A 19498-nucleotide genomic window follows, 5' to 3' on the forward strand; every position below is an offset into this window, starting at 1 on the left:
TTGCAAGGTGCTTTATATAATAAAGCATGGTAAAATCATTTACAAGGAATTACACCGCTTTTACAATAAACGACACACATTGATTTGTTCAAAAAGACCTGCAATTCATTTGGGGGAAAGCAGCGATTTCTGTTTCCCTAAAATGCTCCTTTTTTCCCCCGTAGAATGTACGATTTAATCTCGTTATATTGCTTTTCTGTTAGTTAACGAGCCTCAATCTACTATCGGAATGGTCATCATTTTGCTCTATCCATAGACTGAAACTATTTCATATTCTTTTTTTTTTACTTTGAAATCACAATTATTTCAGTAGAAAGTGGCTTTTATATCTGTTAGTAAAAATCTGTGAAAAATTATTTTACTTGCATAAAAATTGGGAAATTTATTCTAAAGAGGAAATATGTGTTTGTCTGCTTTAATCGACACTTGGAAAAATATATTCGCGAACATTTCATGAGCATGCGTAATTGTTTTCAGCTTTCTTGTGCAACTTTTGTGAAATTACTTTAAATGTTTAGTAAAAGATATCTCAGTCAAAAACATGGTTCAAGATGAATTTGCAGGTTTTATGCATACGAATTTCGTCACACTTAACTTCACAGGGGAAAAAATGTGGTTTTGAATTCTTTATTTCTTATACTTAAGTATTAAACCTTTCTAAGGTTGTTTTAAGAATACTTCCTATCACATTTAGCACTTTTTAAACATCCATGGATAAAATTTTCCACACCCCTGTACTAGATGGTATCAAGGCACTAAACTAATTTTGCTTAGTCATCGAAATAAGTAGATTATCTCAAATTAAATCTTGCACTGAAATACATCTCAATGCACCACTACAAGAAAAGTGGTTTACATGAACCTCCAGTGGCCTATTCAGACATGAAAGGAATCCATGTGAATGAAAGGAAAAATTGCGGGGGGCATATGAAATGTAACTGGAATTCAATAAAAACAAATCTCCTTCAAACACCAGAAGTTTATTGATTATACATATGGTGTACAAGTTAAGAATGGATGAATTAAATGTATCTCATAAGTTTAGATAAGTAGATACTGATTCGCTTTGTCTTTCGAACTTGTAAGAACTTGCATACTTGAAATCAGTACTAAGCTGGACCCCAAGCAAACCTCCCCGCTCCTCACTCCTACTACTACCAATTTTTCACGAATAAAATAAAATTTTAAGCACAAATAGCAAAAGAAATTCATTTAAAGTAATTTTTACCATAGTTCAAGCATTAACCTAACTTGACTTTTTTCGAAACGACGGACGCCTAAAAATAGGGTTTTCAAAAATAAGAGAAAATGGGCAGGTGTACCACGAGACAAAAAGGTTTGGGAAATTTCCAAAAAAAAAAAAAAGAAACTAAACTCGCATCTTTAAGAAAAGTTTAAAAACTAAAGTGTTATCTTAGCTGATTCGATCGCTTTTGTCTTACTGGATTAAATATTATTGAAGTTAGAGCCATTTTTTCATAATTTTTAAAGCTCTCGACAATGCTTCGCAATAATGTAAAAGCGCTTACTTCTGGGGTGCTTTAATTTTCGCTAGCTCGTCGTAACAGCAAAAATTTAATCCCCACGAAATATTTTTTATCCGTAAAAATCTCTTCACATGCAAAATTCGTGAAATTTTCAGTTCGTAAAATCACCGATATCCTTATTTTCGCGAAAATTTCTGCTCTCGAAATTAAGTGCTTTTACAGTAGTTAAAGGTAAGGACCGTTATTCGATTCAAAAGGGGCCATTCCCCCTTGGCTTTGAGGAATCTATGTAATCTCAAATGTACATGGTTTTGTTGTTTATCTATGTAAAGTGCATTGAGTATAAACCTTTTACCTCCCTCCCCCCTAAAAGTTTTGAAATGAAATTGCCTGTTAAAAGTGAAGGCAATTTTATATTACAAAAAATACTGACTTTGTTTTTCTTCTTTCTATTTTTCCCAGTTCTCTACGTGAAAGTGCAGCTCTACCACGGTCGCAAGCTGATCAAGTCCAAGCGCACCGTCCCCCAAGCTCTCTGTCCGAATCCCAGCTTCGACGAGACGTTCGGCTTCGGCGTGTCCGGCCGTTTCTTCGATTCCTGCAGCCTCACGTTCACGGCGATGCTGGGGGGCCCGAGTCCCCTCGTCCGTGACCGGGCCCTGGGGCGCGTCGTCATCGGGCCCTTCATGTACGCCCGGGGAGAGGCGCTGCAGCACTGGCAGGAGATGTTGGCCAACCCCAGGAACACAGTCACCAGGTGGCATGCCCTGGAAATCGTCAAGAAGTGAGATCAGAGGACACTCTAAGCTCCCCGTCACTCGAATGGAACATCTTTGCTTCTTTGCTTGGGAATCTCGTGCGTTTACGCGACTTGAAAAGTCGTCGAAATCGGCATACAGCCCAATGAGGGGGCAAAGGTGTATGGTCATTGAAAATAAATAGCAGTTCAGGAGGATCATAAAAGATGTTTGTAACTTCGTCCAGATTCTATTGAAGCAGCAATTTGCTTAAAAATCGGCCTCCTGATAGGCAACCGGGGAATGAGATGACATGTCAGTTGAGTCAGTGATAAGCATAGGGACGTAGTCGCACTTTTAAAAGTTATGAGTACAAACAAGGGCAAAATTTAAACCCTAGACAGGTTTTCACTGAAGAGTTTTTATGAATCATGCTGTGTGGCATCACATACCAGGGCTGCTATTAAAGCTTGACCACTGAGAGATGGCGCGTGAATTAGAAGCCGAAACGGGACACTTCATTTTGATGTAGGTAGGATCAGGGAGAACACGAAACTTTACTACTTGGACGTTCTCGCCGATTCTACCTATTACAAAATGTAGTAGTCCGTTTTCGCTTCTAGTTGACACTCCGTGCTAAAGCTTCACCATCTCTTGCCCAAAGACAGATAAGAATTTCTTGTTATCACCAAATTCTTATTTTTGGCACTTTCAACCCTTTGCTTCTAATTGCTTCAATTGTGTGCTTAAATAATAGTACAATGTGGGGATTTTCATCATTATTACTTTTGCCTTTGGAACCAAAAATGTGAAATTATTTCATGGAATCGCATGTAAGACATTTTCTCAAGCAAAGAAACAAAATAGTTTCACAGATCCTTTAATTCGCACAGACTTCTTTGGCGAATTCGCACAAATTTGCTAGTCATTCTTCATAATTACAGAGTAAGTTTGAACGTGACGACAAGACATTTTTTGGATGACAGAAAACATCTAAACAAGCAAGAATATATACATATATTCTTGCTAAATACCAATGAATAGAATAGAAACATATGATCACAAACGCAATGCTGACGCACCACATGCACATAAAGCAAGAAACTGATAGATGCGAACATACAAAGATGATTTTACACAACATTTTAGTTCTTTTAAGAAAAGTTTAAAGTTATTATTTAAAGTGGTGGCTTGTTGCTCAATTACACGCGTCGCAACAACGCAGCGATCAGCGACACATTGCCAGGATGACTCGCCGTTGCGTCGTGGCAAGTGCGTTGTCATTGCAACGCATATAGAACAGCTGTGCCCCACCAATGCCTGCAATTGCTTTAAACCGTTCTTAAAAACTAAATTGTTGTGTAAAACATAGATGTAGTGTCAACTAGATGCACAACGAGAAGTCGGTTCCATGGACAACCAGTTCTTCTAGCATAGACGGACAAATGTCCTAGTATAGACGTGTAACGGGCTGTTCACATATCGGCCGTCCGTCACGTCCGCACCGATTGCTTCCTTTCGAAACAGGTTTTCTTTGCTGGTTGCTATGGCAGCAAGCCATCTTGGACGGGACCGGTTTCTATCAGAAGAACCTTGATATCTGACGTTCGTCAAAAGTAGGACAACATTTCATTGGTTTCCGCCAATCAGCGCGCTTTTCTCTCTAGTGGGTGACCTCAGTCACGTGATTGATGTAAGGCGAGCGTATGTGAATGCTACTCTGTTTTCGTCGCAGTCCGTCACGTCAAAAAAACGGGACGGACGGTCGATAAGTGAACAGCCCTTAAATGTCCGCATGCACGCAACAACTTTTGCCGTAGCTTGACTACATCTATGAAGGGAAGACACTCAGATTGTAGTCCTCATCAAAATAAACCTGTGCAATTATCACCAAAAGAAAGAAAACAAAAAGAAATTTAGTTTTTAAATCAAAAGCTGGATTTTTTTTTTCTCAAATTTTGTGTTGTGTCACTTTCCTTGCTGAGGTGCAATATATTCTGGCTTGTTTAGATTTTTTCTGTCATCCCATAAAGGTTTGTCGCCTCAGACTCTCCCTGTGCATACAATGTAAGCAAGCTAAATTCTTTTAATGATGTTAAACTTTTAAAAGTTAATTTAATTAGATGATCTGTAGAGGGCACTGCTAATTCTATAAATAACAATAACTATTTTGTGTCATTTAATGTATTTTCACTTTGCATGTGCAATCTAGAACCTGTACCGTTGCGGAAAGCAAACATATTTTTATGTGATATAGGAAGAGATACTGTAACAATATGAAATAAAATTAATTTATTTTCTGACATAAATATTATGTAAGAATGGCCGAAAATGGAGCACTGTGATGAAAGTACAAGCTTGTTGTCGAGTAAATTAAATGTTGTTAAGCTGTGTTATTATGAAGCTGAGAAACTGCTGAGCGTGTTCAGCGTAGTCAAAGCACACGATAAAAGTACGTACAGGCATATATAAGATTTAAAATATGTTGTCAAAAATGCAAATTAGAAAAATTATGTAAGTACGCACAAAATCGGTTAGATGGCATAGACACGGAAATGTCATGCTTTGGTAGCTGTAGATGAGTTTAAAGAAGAGGTGGAAGTAATGATGTATAGTTGGAAAAATATGTTATTTGGGTTAAAAAAAAAAAAAAAAACTCGCGTTTTTATAGGGTAGATGTCATTGTTGCGGATTTTCGTTAGGTTAATAAAATGTCAGTTAAGATTACTTACTTAGCCAGCTTTAATTTAAACAGCAAATATTTTTATGTTATAAAAAAAGAAAGTTGTTCGAAACCAATTTTCATTAAATTTGCATTGTTTATAAAAACTTTACTAAATATAACAAGGAATGGCGTTTCAAAGCGTTCCGTGGAAAGCACTTTTAAAATTGTTGGTAATTTAGAATAACTACATTGATAAGAGAAAACCATTTATTGGAGACATCTCTAAACTTTTTGCATTACTTTTCATGAAAATTTATTTTTTTAGTAATAATATCTTTATATATATATATATATATATATATATATATATATATATATATATATATATATATATATATATTAAGTAATTCATTATGTTAAACAAATATTAAACAACACAACTGATTTCAGTGCTGAAACCATTTGTGCTGTTGGATGTGTTTACAACTTTTTGATTACTCTTCTTAAAATAACGTAAAACGCAGGGCTGCCACTGCAGACTAAAAAAGCAACTATTGCGACTATTTTGAAGAGTTGCAGACTATAACGACTCTTTCAACCTGAATTAAGCCAAAAACAACTATTTTGTAAAAAAAAACTGCTACTATTTTGGTCTAAAAGCGACTGAAATGTAAAAGTATAAGGGGTGCAAAAAAAAAAAAAATGAAAAAAAAAAAAAGCTTCAGCTTCAAATATCATCGTTCGAACTTTTCTAATTTTGAACTCACTCTGGGTCTCTGGGGGGTCTGCTAAATTACGCGAAAAGCCGCCAAATGGGCTAGCTCGGCTTTATTTATTGCCAAGAATAAGTAAAACAGCCTTTTTTTAAATTTTTTCTCCTGGCGCCATCAGGCACCCGTTTTCTTGCCAATAAGAAGAACAATAATAACCTCAGAATAACGATAATAACGTTGTGATGAGAAATATAAGTTTCGGTTTTGGGAATTGGCAATTACAACCTTGTACTTCTTGATTGGGAAAGATATATGTAGTAGTTTAACTGATTCAATGGCAAAACAAAGTTTCAAGGGGCAAAGACAGTATTTTAGGTCACTCTGGATCGTTATTTTCTGGCAACCCTGCCGTTTTTCTTTGCTTGTTATTCTCTGCAGCTACAATATTCGGACAGTGTTATTTAACAAACATAGAGTATTTAGTTTTATCATTATTATTATTATTATTATTATTTTAATTTTATAAAAGCTAACGATTGTTTCATCTGAAAAAGTTATAGGAAATTTAATAGAATAAAGCGTTTTTTTTTTTTTTTTGTATGTGTGTGTGTGTGTGTGTGTGTGATTTAAAAGCCTGATGTACCATAGAATTTACTACAGTATGTTATTAACACTTACTTATGCAATATCTTATTTGCTTTACATTTGTAAATACATTTTAACTTTATTAACTATGAAAGGTTTTGGGGATGACTTTTAAAATGTTTTAAACCATATTCTGTATTAATAACCATTACAATTATGAGGGTGCTAATCTTAGCCTTGTATTATTAAATTAACATATCGTCGCCTCAGAGCAACAGTAGTGTTACGAGTCCAGCATCTTCAAGAAATTCTTTAAATGACGACATAGTCATCAGAAAACACAGGCGATTTATTTACAACTATGTACAAGAAATATCGTTAGCAATTGCTAAATTAATCATAGCAATTAGGTAAATATCAATTAACACCGTAAACGCAATGGTCATACACGTATTTACATCAAAATACGCAAAAACACAGCGCTAAGGCTAATACACACTTTCCACAGCAACAACTCAATCGAGACTGATTTTGATCATGCCGCCATGGCTATTTATAAATCTCGAAAGAAAGCTCTCAAACATTCCACGTGATTCCCGAAGTTTCATTTCATTTTCTTTTTATTCATTCACAAATCTTATCCTTCAGAAATGGACGGACCATATACTTCTTTCGAATGTAAGGTGGCTGTGTATTCATTACAAGAAACTATTTACAGGTTACATTACTAAGATAATTTTAGGTGAAAGATAATGGCATAAACGCCAAATTTAAGCAGATTACAACAAGTTAATTATAAAAATTATTACTATTTGCAGAATTTGTAACAGTAGGATATCTTAGTGTTATTCCTGGGATTAGATGTCTTAATGTTGCTGAGCCGACGATCTACTGATATTGAGGTTTTTTTTTCCCCCCATTATTTTCTTTTTGCTGTAAATGTAAATAAAATTTAATATGTTCATGTAAATAAGAGCTTTTGAGTGATTTTTATGCGTAAGTGATTGTGAATTTAATAACAGTGTTTAGAGATTTTTTTAAATTTAAAAGTCTGTTGTACCTTATAAAATAAAACTAACTAAGATGTTATTAGCAGGCTTTGAAACAGAAAAGTGTTTAACTGAAATTGACATATCGCACCCTACCAAGGAATGTGACATAACTCAAAATTTGCGGGAAGTGTAATAGCTACTGACTTAAAATTTATATTGAACGCTCTTTCCTTGCCAAAAAACTCACTCAAAGTTAGCTTACGTAACTGGTGCGTGGTTGAGTATAAACGATATAATCAATAGGGATACATCCTTAAATTTTTATAAACTAGAACAGATACTTTTGAACTCTAAGTATGCATTACTAATTTAAACAAAAGAAAACTAACCAGTAAACATCAAATTATAATTTTTTTTTGCGTGTATTGTAATATTGGAGACTCAATCATATAATGAAAATTTGCAAAAATTTTGCTTTGTTTTATGGGTATACAGAGTAGTAGGGATAAAAAGTTACTTCATTCGAGACAGAAAAGTTGCTAATTAGTACTTGACAGAACAAATTTTTTTTTTTCGAACTATTATGTTTTGGAACATTTTAAAAAAGCAATTACCGGCTGTAATGTTCTCATAATTTTATAAATATGTTCTAATGCCCAACTTTTACAATCTTATCACTGATATAAGATTGGTAGGAAACCATTTGTGTGCAACTGGAGAGAGCTCCGCTTGTCTAGGAGATACCGCTCATATATCATGCAGCTGAGATATGTCTATTCCTCAAAGTTTTTGTAGCATAATTTAATATTAATACTGTTTACACACAAAATAATGAAAGACTATTTTGGGTACTATTTTCCTTGTTTGACTGCTATTTTGCAGACTATTTTTCATTTAAAAAGCTGCTAAAACGACTATTTTTAGGACCATAACTCAGGTTCAGCCCTGAAAACCTTGTATGAAATAATAATAATATGCTTTAAACAGCACTGATTTTACTAGTTGTATTTTAAAATTGCGTGCGTACGACAAATATTGTCAAAAACGCATGATTCAGCTGATGTTTTATTAGAGAGCACAGTTACTGGACAAAAAACTTCATTCTTAACGATTTGCATTTGTTTCTTCGTAGCTTAGGTCTATCTACGAAGAATGTAGGCCCATCTTTTGACAGATCAGGAGAATACATTCCCCTCCCCTCTGAATCTCTATTTTAAAAAAATGTATTTGTATTATGTGTATACGTATTTCTTTGTTTCGCCTCCCCCCCCCCCACCACACACACACACACCAGAAAATTCAAAAGGACGAACCTGATAAAGTGCGGAGCATATAAAAGTACCAGACTTATTTTTCTTCCGACGAGAAAAAAAAAGCGTAGAATCGCAGAAATATGTCCCCCCACCCCATATACCGCACCTCTGCAGCAGGAATGACGCTGCTCAAGCACAAAGTTTGAAGCTATAATTTATTGTAGTTTATGATATGTTTACTGATTGCTTTTTGTAGTCTAAATTAATATTGTGCACTTTAAGTTCGAAAATGTTTCATGAAAATTAGGAAATTTTAATGATGTATCACTATTGATTATATTGCTTATACGCTACCACGCACCAGGACTGTAACTTTGTCCAGGTTTTGTGGCGGGAAAGAGCATTTTATGTAGATTTTTAATCAACAATTAGTACTTTTTTTTTTTTTTTTTGGTTTCTACTTTTTTTTTTTCGTTTTCGTTTTCGTTTTCTTTCTTTTTTTTTTTTTTTTGAGTTGTCGCTTCTTATGCAGGATACATATAAATAACCTTTACTCTGCTAGAGACCATGTATAAATTTGGAGATTGCTGATTGGCTACCGCTTGAAAGCATCATCCGTCTTCTGTATAGCTTGTTTTGCACGCTCTAATTATTGTTTCATTTCGTAACAAAACATGTTTTCTAGACCTTATTCGAGCAGAGGAGGAGAATTTAAAAGATTCACACGTGAATTCGGAACTTCCAAGGAACGAAATTTGTTCAATACGTTGGATGGGGAAAAGACATCGCAGACACATTTGCGTCGACTGCCCAATCAGGAGTCTCGAAACTTATAAGGTCTCTAGCTGAGTAAAGGTTGTTTATATGCTGCGGGCATGCGATTTACAGTTGAACTTGTTCTTTCCTGAAAGCATTTTTTAAACATTTGCAATTAATACGTTAATAAGTAGTTAATAATAATGTCTAAATAGCGTAAGAATGTCATTGGAAGAAATACGTATAATTGTGTGCTTCAAATAAGCTTGTTTCATGATTGAGTTTTCGTTTCACACAGAATCGATTTTATACCAATTTTCAAAAGCTACATGCTCAGTATACGCTTTTATGTGTGCTTTGAATGCGTTGTTTTAGGATAATGCTGATGAATATTTTTATACTTTTCGTTAGAAAGAGCTTTAATCAAAATTGAATTTCAATATTTTTAAAGGTGAAAAGTTATGTATTTTTGCACAGGTTGCGAAGCATCTATATAATTTTTATAGCTGAAAGAAGCATATAATATTATGGAAATAATTAGTATCTCAGTCCAAAAGCGGAGAATAAATATATTTTTGACGCATGTTGGTATGAAGAAAAGGCTGTTGTTTAAAACAGGGGTTCCCAAACTGGGTATCACTGCACCCTGTGGTGCCGCGAAGTGTCCATGGTAGTATCAATATACATGTATATATAATAGAGGTGTACCCTGAAAAAATATAATTTTGCAAAGAGTGTCAAGAATCGGAAAAGTTTGGGAACCCCTTGTTTAAATTTTTTTTGAAGGTATTTATCTTTTGATGGATTTATCTTTTCGAAAGCAGTCTTTGAGGGGATGTATATAAATGATGTCACGCTGTTTTTTAACAAATTTAACCTCCTCTCTCCCTAATGTATCACACTTTATTTTTCTCCCTCCCCTCTCACTATCTATCCCGTGTCAGGTTATACTACGCAAACGTACACACGTAACGGTACATCAAAATGCTATCATTTCAACCAAAATGTGTGAAGTTACACTTCTTGTTGCCACTCCCTCCCCCTTGTCACAAACTGGCATCATCTCACTACCTCCCTTTCCCCTTTAAAGTTTCAAAGTGGGACATCATTTGTGGACGACCCCTTAGCAGTAAAGTTTAGTCATCTGAAATCAGATCACTGTTATGTGTAAGGGATCAACTTCTGGGTGCGGCACTAAAATCGCGAAAGACATGCAGTTTCAAACATTACCCCAAACTGTTGCCTTATAAATAGGAAAAAAAAAATAGAGAGAATACGTTAATAAGGGAGAATCCTTTCAACTCAGATAAACACTCAAAACGTTAAAAGTTGTGAGCATAGCATCTGGCATCAAGTGCTCTTCGAGAAAAACCATCTGTACTGCGTTCACGGGAAAGATAGATCAGATGTTAACAAAGAATTACGCCATTCGGCGACCTCAATTCCGTGTTTGGCTTAGAGAAGAACAAACTGATATCAAGCAGGCGACAAATGCGAATTCTATTGGTTAGCTATTATTCCAGAGAAAATCCACAAAAATGGTATAGTAGCAAGCCTTCTGAAAGCCTGTTTGTTTACTTTTGCTCTATCTTTTCTGCAAACAGGGTATAGTGTTGTTTCGTGCACTTGTTTGATCATTTCACACTGAAGCCTGAATATGTCTGCGTCTTTCAGTTGGTATAGCTTAAAAAAGTTTAAAAATGGAATGGATCCAGAAAAAAAAAAGGAAACTTTAGGACAATTAATGTCAGATTTGACCAAATTTAAGTTTTGATTGAAGTCTGTCCAGGAAGTAATGAACCTCTCGGTACAATAACAACCAATGAGAATCAGTACCCTAGTATTGAACTACAGTAATTACATTTATCTAGGTCCTACAATCTTGGTTTTGTCAACATTCAATTTTTTTTTTTTAAGTTAAAAGGAGCAATGTCAGTTTTAACTCAAGTATAACTAAAATAATTTAAAACTATACATTCTTAATGTAGCACCAGACAACGATCCGTTGGAGTGTTCAAAATTGCATTGAATTGGGTGCATTGGGCATAAAATTTAGATAAAGCCAGATTAAATTAAACTATACGACTGCTATTTTGAAAAATTGGTATTTTTAACTGGGTGTTTCAAAGTACAGATAAAATGCTCTTATTTCGCAATATATTGAGAAAGTTTTAATAACCGTAAAATATATTTAAAATTCCGATGTATTAGTGGATCGTAAAAAACGTTTTGACATTTAATTTGTTAGAACGAAGTCAAAAAATAAATAGGACATTTTGAAGAATTGTCTTGTTATGTGAAAGGAAAGAACGGGCAGTTCGTCAACTTTTGTCTGAAATTATTGATTGTTAAAATTGGGGAAAAGAATTAGGTAAGACAAATTTATTTCTACATTTTTCGTACCCAAACGTTTACCGTCGAACATGGTTTTCAGATAATCGACATGCATTATATTTTTGAGGCAATATAGTTAAAAAAAATGAATGCTTCAGAATTAATCAATTTCCTTGAAGTAATAATTTGATTTATAACTATAGTTTTCGTAGACTTGAAAAATAAATAAATTAGATTTGTTCCGCTATCTTCATTCGCTAAGCTCGTTGCCTACTTCTTTTAACTAGATTCTATCATAAATTCACGTCAAAATATGTTATGTCATTTTTACAGAAAAATGTGCAAAAAATATTTTTTTCAAAAAATTCATTTATGTAAAGGAAAGTCAGAAACCTTTGTATTTTGTACAAAAAATCAATTGTTGCTGTGTTCTTCTTGTACGTTTTTTCACGCTACCAAAGCTATTAATGAATGTCATTAGTCGAGTAATTCATAGTCACATGCTTTAATGTATATGTTTCATGTATATATAACTCCCCATGCTGTTCTTTGTACTTATTTGTGCTATGTACAACTTGCTTGCTTTGTTGTAGAAGATTAGTTGCATTTTATGTTTAGAATAGTGCTGGAAAATCCAAGATTTTAACTGAGAGCGCCTCTGCAGAGAAAATTAATTTTTATTTCACATGTTAGTGTATTTTGAATTTAAAAAAAAAAAAAACATTAAGACTTTTGTAGAAACGACTCTTGAAAACATGAAATATTCAACAGTATAAATACTAAATAAACCTCATTTCAATAAAAATTTTGAAACTGGAAGAAAATTGAAGACCGGAGGATATGATGAAGAGGACATTTCGACTTTTTAAAAACGTTCAGGAACCAGAAAGAAAGATTTAAAATTTCATTTTTAATGTTTTGAGGTTACATTTTGAAATTTGTTATGATTCACTATTGTACCAATTTCAGTGCTTTTTTACAAGAAATAATATTATCTATATGCAATTATTTGTTATGTATTAGAGCTGCCCCGATCTTGATCGAAATACATGTCAGGATTTTGTATTTTGAAAATAATTCAAATAATATTCAGTTCGAAAAAGAAAACAATGCAAGTGTTGTGATAAACAACACTTTAGTTTCAAAATAGTAAATCAAAACAGGTAATGTTTCCTCTCCTAACTTACTTTAAAAACTTTCTGCTGAAACGTAGCCTGGTGCAGCTCCATTCCTTTCCTATCTCATGGATTATTTTTTTAACCCACGCCATGCCTAGGCATAAAGGCCAACAAATATTGTCAGACAGTTCACTATAGTTCATAAAAATATTTAAAACAACTAAAATCATTAACAGTACTTTCAACTACCACATCATGTCCAGGACAGGAGTTAAGTGTTCACCACACATATCGAATTTACTTGAGCACGGTGAGCAAGTTGAAGAACCTGCCAGTCCGACTTGAAGCAGATGTTTCTAAAGAAAGACGCGTCCCGTTTTTATCCTTAAATTTGCAACAACCACAGATCTGGATAATTCACTTGGAATTGGATTATTCAGAAAGGAAACCCAGCTATTTTCCTTTATTAAGTTGGAAATAATTTACTGTTAACAGATCTTAAATCTAGTCGGGATGATTCTTTTGATGGCATGGTAGCAAACAACTGGATCTGATTGAGAAAGAGCCAATGGAATATTAGCTGGAGATGCCCTCGTTGTTGTACAGAATAAAAGATAATACACAGTTACTACAAATGACGCTATAAATCCAAAAGTATTGCACGTACAACGATGAAAAATAACCACAAACTCATCAAGATTTGGAACCACGAGTGAAGTATTTTTAAAATAGCAAAAAAAAAAAAAAACAAGAAAAGCGGGTTTTCGTGTATGTAAGCGTTACGTCCTGATAGCTCCAGCGTCGTCCTGGTACATTCATCACTGCCACAGGGATGCTAGTTCATTCTTACGACTTTGTAGCAGTCGAGTTCTTTGTTTGCAGTAGAGTTCATAAACAAAGTTGTTAATTTGCCCCCAAAACACTGCACGAAAAGATAAATACCTCGCATATTGTAACGAAAAAGTAAATTAAATCGATTTCCTTGTTCCGTCGCCATTTTAAAAAGTACTGCATTTGTATTACCACCTGTTTAACACAATTCCAAACTTGATGAGATTCTAGTTTCATATATTCGACGTCGTTGCACGTGCAACATTTTTGAATGTATAGCGTTTCAAAGACGAAAGACTCATTTGTAGTCCCTTGTATTCATCCCTGTATTCTTCTTCATATTTTTCAATTTGAACACAAAACCAGCAAATAGTTGATCCGTCCTACTTGGAACGAGATCTTCAATTAAGGATGCAACAAATCATTGTTATTTTTAACTCTTAACAACTTAAACAATAAAAAAGATAACCATTAATAGTATTATTAGTATTTTAAATTTCTCTTATGCTATAAAAGCAAATTTTCTTTTAAATTTTACTTATGCTAACGTCACCAAGCTACTCATTTGCTTTCATTTATGCTAAACAATCTGCACTTTTGTAAGATGTGAATCCTACTAAACCCTATAAATATAGCGATTAATTTGGGACTGCGGGACTTAGTTAACAAAAAAGAGATTGCTCAGTTTTTATGCATCGGCAGGAACTGTAACTAGTTAGAAACGGGTTCGTAGAGGGAAGGGGGAGTAAAAAAGAATATAGAAATACCACAAGACATTAAATAACCTTTGTTTCTTTAGAACTGGGCTTTTACTTAAATGTTGGAAACCTTAGTTTAAAAACGTGTATCATATTTAGATACATTTCTCAATTCTTTTTATTCATTTATTTTGTAAAAAAAGAAAACAAAATCAAGCAATTCGTTCCATTTATGCAAAAGAAAATGGAAAGTTTAAACATATCTTTAATGACGTGAATAAAAGATCAAAAGAAATGGATGTTCAAAGGTGCAAAATTTAGAAGTAATGATCTTACAACTCCGACGCCTTTGTCTTCAAAATTTAATTAAGAAAAAAGATGGACGTTTTTAACGTTGTTTTATGAAGGATCAGATGTTTTATGCTTTTGAGCATGGAGAGGAGAAAGCTTAGAGATGTTACTCTAAATTAAATTTTTGCCTTTCTCTTCCACATCTTTGCAGGCATCTTTTCAACTGATTAAATAATTTAATAAAGAATTATTTTAGAAAGAGTTTTCATAAAATGCTCTTTTTTTTTCAATCCAATGCATAGATATATAAAAAGAGAGATCCAATTTTCTCTTTTTAACTAAGTTTCAAAAACTGTCATTGTGCATAGAATTATTTGCAGTTTTATTACTCTTTTGTTTTTATCGTCTGAATTCATCATACGAGAAAAATAGGTATATGTTACTAGAGAGAATTTAATTAATAAAGAAAGAAAAACTTTTAGTCTTGATATATTTTTATTACCGGTTTACTAACCATTTGAACACTTTCCGTGAAAAAAAAACTTGTACTTGATCGGGGATTTATAAGATCCAAAACAATGTTGTATTAATATCGAAGCTTTCTTTTAATATTGAAAAAAAAAGAAAGAAAAAATACACTATTAGGATAACACTTTTATGCTATAGTTATCAGAAAAGTCATTACAGTGCTGCTTAATTTTCTACCTATTTCCAAAGCAAAAAGAAGGGGGGGGGGGAGCAGGGGGAGCTTTGTTGTTAACTATGAATTGTAAATAATACATTAGAATAAGACTTTTAAATATATTTTATTCAATTACTAGCTACAATTATTTGTGATTTATCAAGGTTGTTCCAACACTTATGTTACAATTGAAACTAACTTTTGCTATTTTTTGACTCTCATTCTGTAAATAATTTACTGAAACGTGTATCGTATGTTATTGAATCAAACACGGGGAGCAGTATATTAAGTTCATAACATATTTTTTTTTATTTAAGTGAAATTTCTATGCATAGTTATGTTCCTTGTACAATTGAAAATGATTTGCAAGCTATTGTTCTGTATCATGTGTGAAAGTTTGTGTCATATTTGTGTGCAACTTTCTCTATGTTCTTCCGTTTAGTGTACATCAGGTGTAAACTAGAAAGCGATAAAGAGTATTTTGTGAATAAGCTCAAATAAATGTGTATTTGTGTTACAATGTTTGTGTTTCTCTGTCTGTGTGTCTAAAAATGCTTCAATATCCTGGTACAAGGACATTTTCCAGTATGTTGTCTCTTTTTGAAGTTGTGCTGCTTTTGGTGCGTGAACCTAGAGGTCACTGATGTGATCTTCCAAATTTCCTTATTCGGCAAATTTTGCCTGACGATTCGGCAAAACTATCCTCATTCGGCAAAGCTTCGAGTTCCATTCGACACAATTATCATCATTCGGCGAGATTTGGAGTTCCATTTGAAAAATTATCATCATTTGGCAAAATGTGGAGCTCTATTCGGCAAAATTATCATGGTTCGGCAAATTGAGAATTTCCGTCCTCCCAAAAATTTTAGTTCGGGGTGCACCTGGTCAACAACAAATAATGCAATGGTAGTGTGATCATAAATTTTTAGTCAAGCGACATACCCACCATCACAGCATAGGTCTTCTAGCAACCACCTCACATGCATCCATTCACCACAAGAAGATTTTGCCGAAAATTGCAAAAATGTTGTATTTCAGAGTTACAGAGATCCTATTTTTTTCAATTCAGTAAAAGTTTTAAGCTTTTAATATTAAGCAGCAGTCATAACTGTAGCTGAGTATATGAAGCTCAAGGCATTTTCTGCGGATAAAAAAAAAATCAAAGTACGCGTATGCAGCACTTTTGCAGACTTGTGTTTCAATAACATTGATTTCATTTTGTTCTTCCTGCGAAGAGGGGGAAACAAATTCGTGTTCAACAATTTGGAACATTTTGTTTGGTGTATGAAGCCCCTAGAAGCAAAAAGTGTAAGTACCAAAACATTTGTAGATAACTAATACAATTAATAGGGGAAACTCTCCTCTGTTTTGTGGTAAGAGATGGTATTACCAGCCCTGATTGGTGCTGTTGTACAGCACGATTTAGAAAACTTTTGAATAAAAGCCCATTTATGGTTCGTACTTTTGACACTTTTTACGCAAAACTTTAAAATTACACTTTTAGTGCTGCTCTCCTAAGTTGACCTCCGACATTGACAATGTTTACCTCTTTTTTTTGAGCAATATAGAAGGGTCAAGCTTGACCACGAAAAGAAGGCGGATGAACTTGAAGTGAAACAACACTTGTATCATTTGTAATAGGTAGAATCTGCCAGAAAGCACCGAATAGTAAGAGGCATGATCTCGCTAATCCTATCTATTCCAAAATAATAACAAACAACCTATTACAAATGATGTTTTTGCTTCAAGGTCATCCGCCTTCTTTTCGTAGTCAGGCTATAATGGACGCTGAATTGAGTTGAGTTACATTCGTACAGTCAAGTGCCCATACGTGGGACAGTTGTGCCTTAGTACTTCATCTCAAGACAGTGTATAGACGTGTAGATAAGTCTCTTCAAAAATAAAACAAAAAATTGTCCATTGTCCCAAGTTAGGGACCCCCCTCCGTAACTTGGGACACTTATTATTTTGATCTTTCTTTCATGTATTCAGCAACAGAAATTAGCTTGGGACACCAACTATCATTCTAAAAAAGTTTATTTTACAACCTGATAAAAAAAAAATATCATTAGATTGGAATAATACTATCTTGTAAACTTACAATGAACACAGCTTAGTTTTAGCTCTCCGTGTTCCTTATTTCACATCTTTTCACATTCATTTTCATTCCTTCATAATACTTGAAATTCACTACAAATAAATTAGCCTCATCAATTAGAGTAAGAAACCAGGGGGGGCCAGACCTACGTCATAGTATAAAGGCCCAAAATTTTTCTGTGTAAGGACAACACAGCAGGTAAAAAAGTCTCCCTATTATTTAAGATGAGTAGCGCTGGTTTTGACAGAAAACAGATATCGAAGTTCGATTAAAAACTCAGTCATTCCATATCAAGTGACCTCGTCGTCTCCACCCGACCATTTCCGATTTGAACGAAATTTAGTAGAGGTGCACAGACATGCCTTTAAAACTCATCTGTACAAATTTTCAGCTTACAAGACCTAAATCCGAAGGATCTAGGATCGAAAAAAAAAAAAGCTCCGAAATGGCGGATCAGCTTTATGAAACGAGTTGCCATGTTTGGCACGGTTTCCCCATTGGAGGCCATTTTAGAGCCCACTTTTTTTTTTTTTTTTAAGTATCTAAAATCCTCATGATTTGTGCCTTAGAAGCTAAAAATTTGCATAGGTTAGTTTCAAAGACATGTTGCACCTTTGTAGAATGTCCTCCAAATCGGAGATGGTTGGATGGGGACACCAGGCCACGTGACATGGAATGAATCTATGGTTGCGTTCGACGAGCACGACCGAGAGCGACCGGTTAGTTAATCACGTGACAACTAATGATCACGTGCTCCAATCAAACAATCATCAGCTTAAAATGGTAACCGGTGAGGTAACCGATAGATGATAGAACGCTGCGGTTTGTAACTGGTTACTTACCGGTCGACCGGTGAGGTTCGTCGGACGCAACCTATGATGTGTCGCTTTTTTCAGCAATTGTAAGCACCTTTGCTACCTATTTCCTGCCAAAGCCAGCGCGACTCAGCTTAAATAATAGCGAACCTTTCTTACCTGCTGTGATGCCCTTACGCAAAAAAATTTTAGCCTTTTATACTATGACGCAGGTCTGGTACTCATGGGCTCTTGGACTTAGAGACGCATTGTCATTAATAGAACTAATATATATAATATTTTGACAAAATGTCTTTTGCTCATCAATAGATTCAATTTTTTTAAACAATAACAACTGTTCTGTCCTCTTCTGGTATGACACATTTATTGTCATCAGAATAACGCTCAATTTATAAAATTTTGTACTTATACGTTTTTGTTCGTACAATTATACACTTTATTTCCTCAATATTCTTTATAGACACTTTTTATGCCTTAGTATCCTAACTTAGAACAGTGTCCCAAATTTGGAGCGTATTTGCAATTTCTCAAATTTATGAATCAATATGTTCAACTGAATTAGTTGGGTGGGAATGAATTTGCCCAAATAAGGCAAGGTACATACCCGAGGTGAATTGTGAAACAAATTCAAACTAATGCTGCTCAGTTAGCGTATAACCTAAGTTATTTCCCATACTTAAAAATTACATTTTTTTCGAAATTTTCAAAATTATTAAACTAACCCATAAAGCATATATATATGAAAGTTTGACTCACATAGACTAAAAAGATATCTATTCATTTCTTCTGTAACACCATTTATTTTTTACTGATAAAAATCCAATAGGTATACTAGTCCTCAAAACTAAATTCGACAAAATGTCCCAAGTTAGGGTAATGTCCCACGTATGGGCCCTTGACTGTAGTCGTTTTGTAAAAATATTCAACCTCAACTCCACGGCAATTACTCTTTCCTACTACCCGAAAAAGAGATGACCATTGTCGATTTCAAAGGTCAACTTATGAGAGCAGCACATCCCTTTTCCTCTCACTGCCTCATATAACCAAGGCCGAGTGCTTTTTTATTCAAAGACATTTCGTATTTGGTTCTTCTCTTTCAGCAAATATAAAAACCTAAAAGATAATTACAGTGAAATCCCGTTACAATGAAAACCAATACTACGAAACATCCGTTTCAACGAAATGCAGTTTCAATCTCGATTTAATTTTCATTACATTGCTTGAATTTTATTACAACGAAGCTCCCATTACCACGAACAAACGTTGCGGTCCCTTGAAGTTTGTTGTAACGGGAGTTCATTGTATAAAGAAAAACTATACTTTTTTTTTCTCTACAAAGCTTGTTGTTTTGTCGGTTACAACTTAATGTTATTTCTTTAAGAAACTCAATTTTAGAGGAAAGATATAAGTTTTTGTCTGCCATTAAAACCATTTTTCGCTCTC

The 19498-nt window shown here is 34.2% G+C and overlaps 1 pseudogene; it reads left to right on the plus strand.

The window, feature by feature from the left end:
* Window positions 1-4867, plus strand: part of LOC129235247 (synaptotagmin-15-like) — a 191290-nt pseudogene extending 186423 nt beyond the window's left edge.
* The last annotated feature ends 14631 nt before the right edge of the window (window positions 4868-19498 follow it).

Source organism: Uloborus diversus, chromosome 2 (genome assembly GCF_026930045.1).
Source record: "Uloborus diversus isolate 005 chromosome 2, Udiv.v.3.1, whole genome shotgun sequence".
Lineage (NCBI taxonomy): Eukaryota > Metazoa > Arthropoda > Arachnida > Araneae > Uloboridae > Uloborus > Uloborus diversus.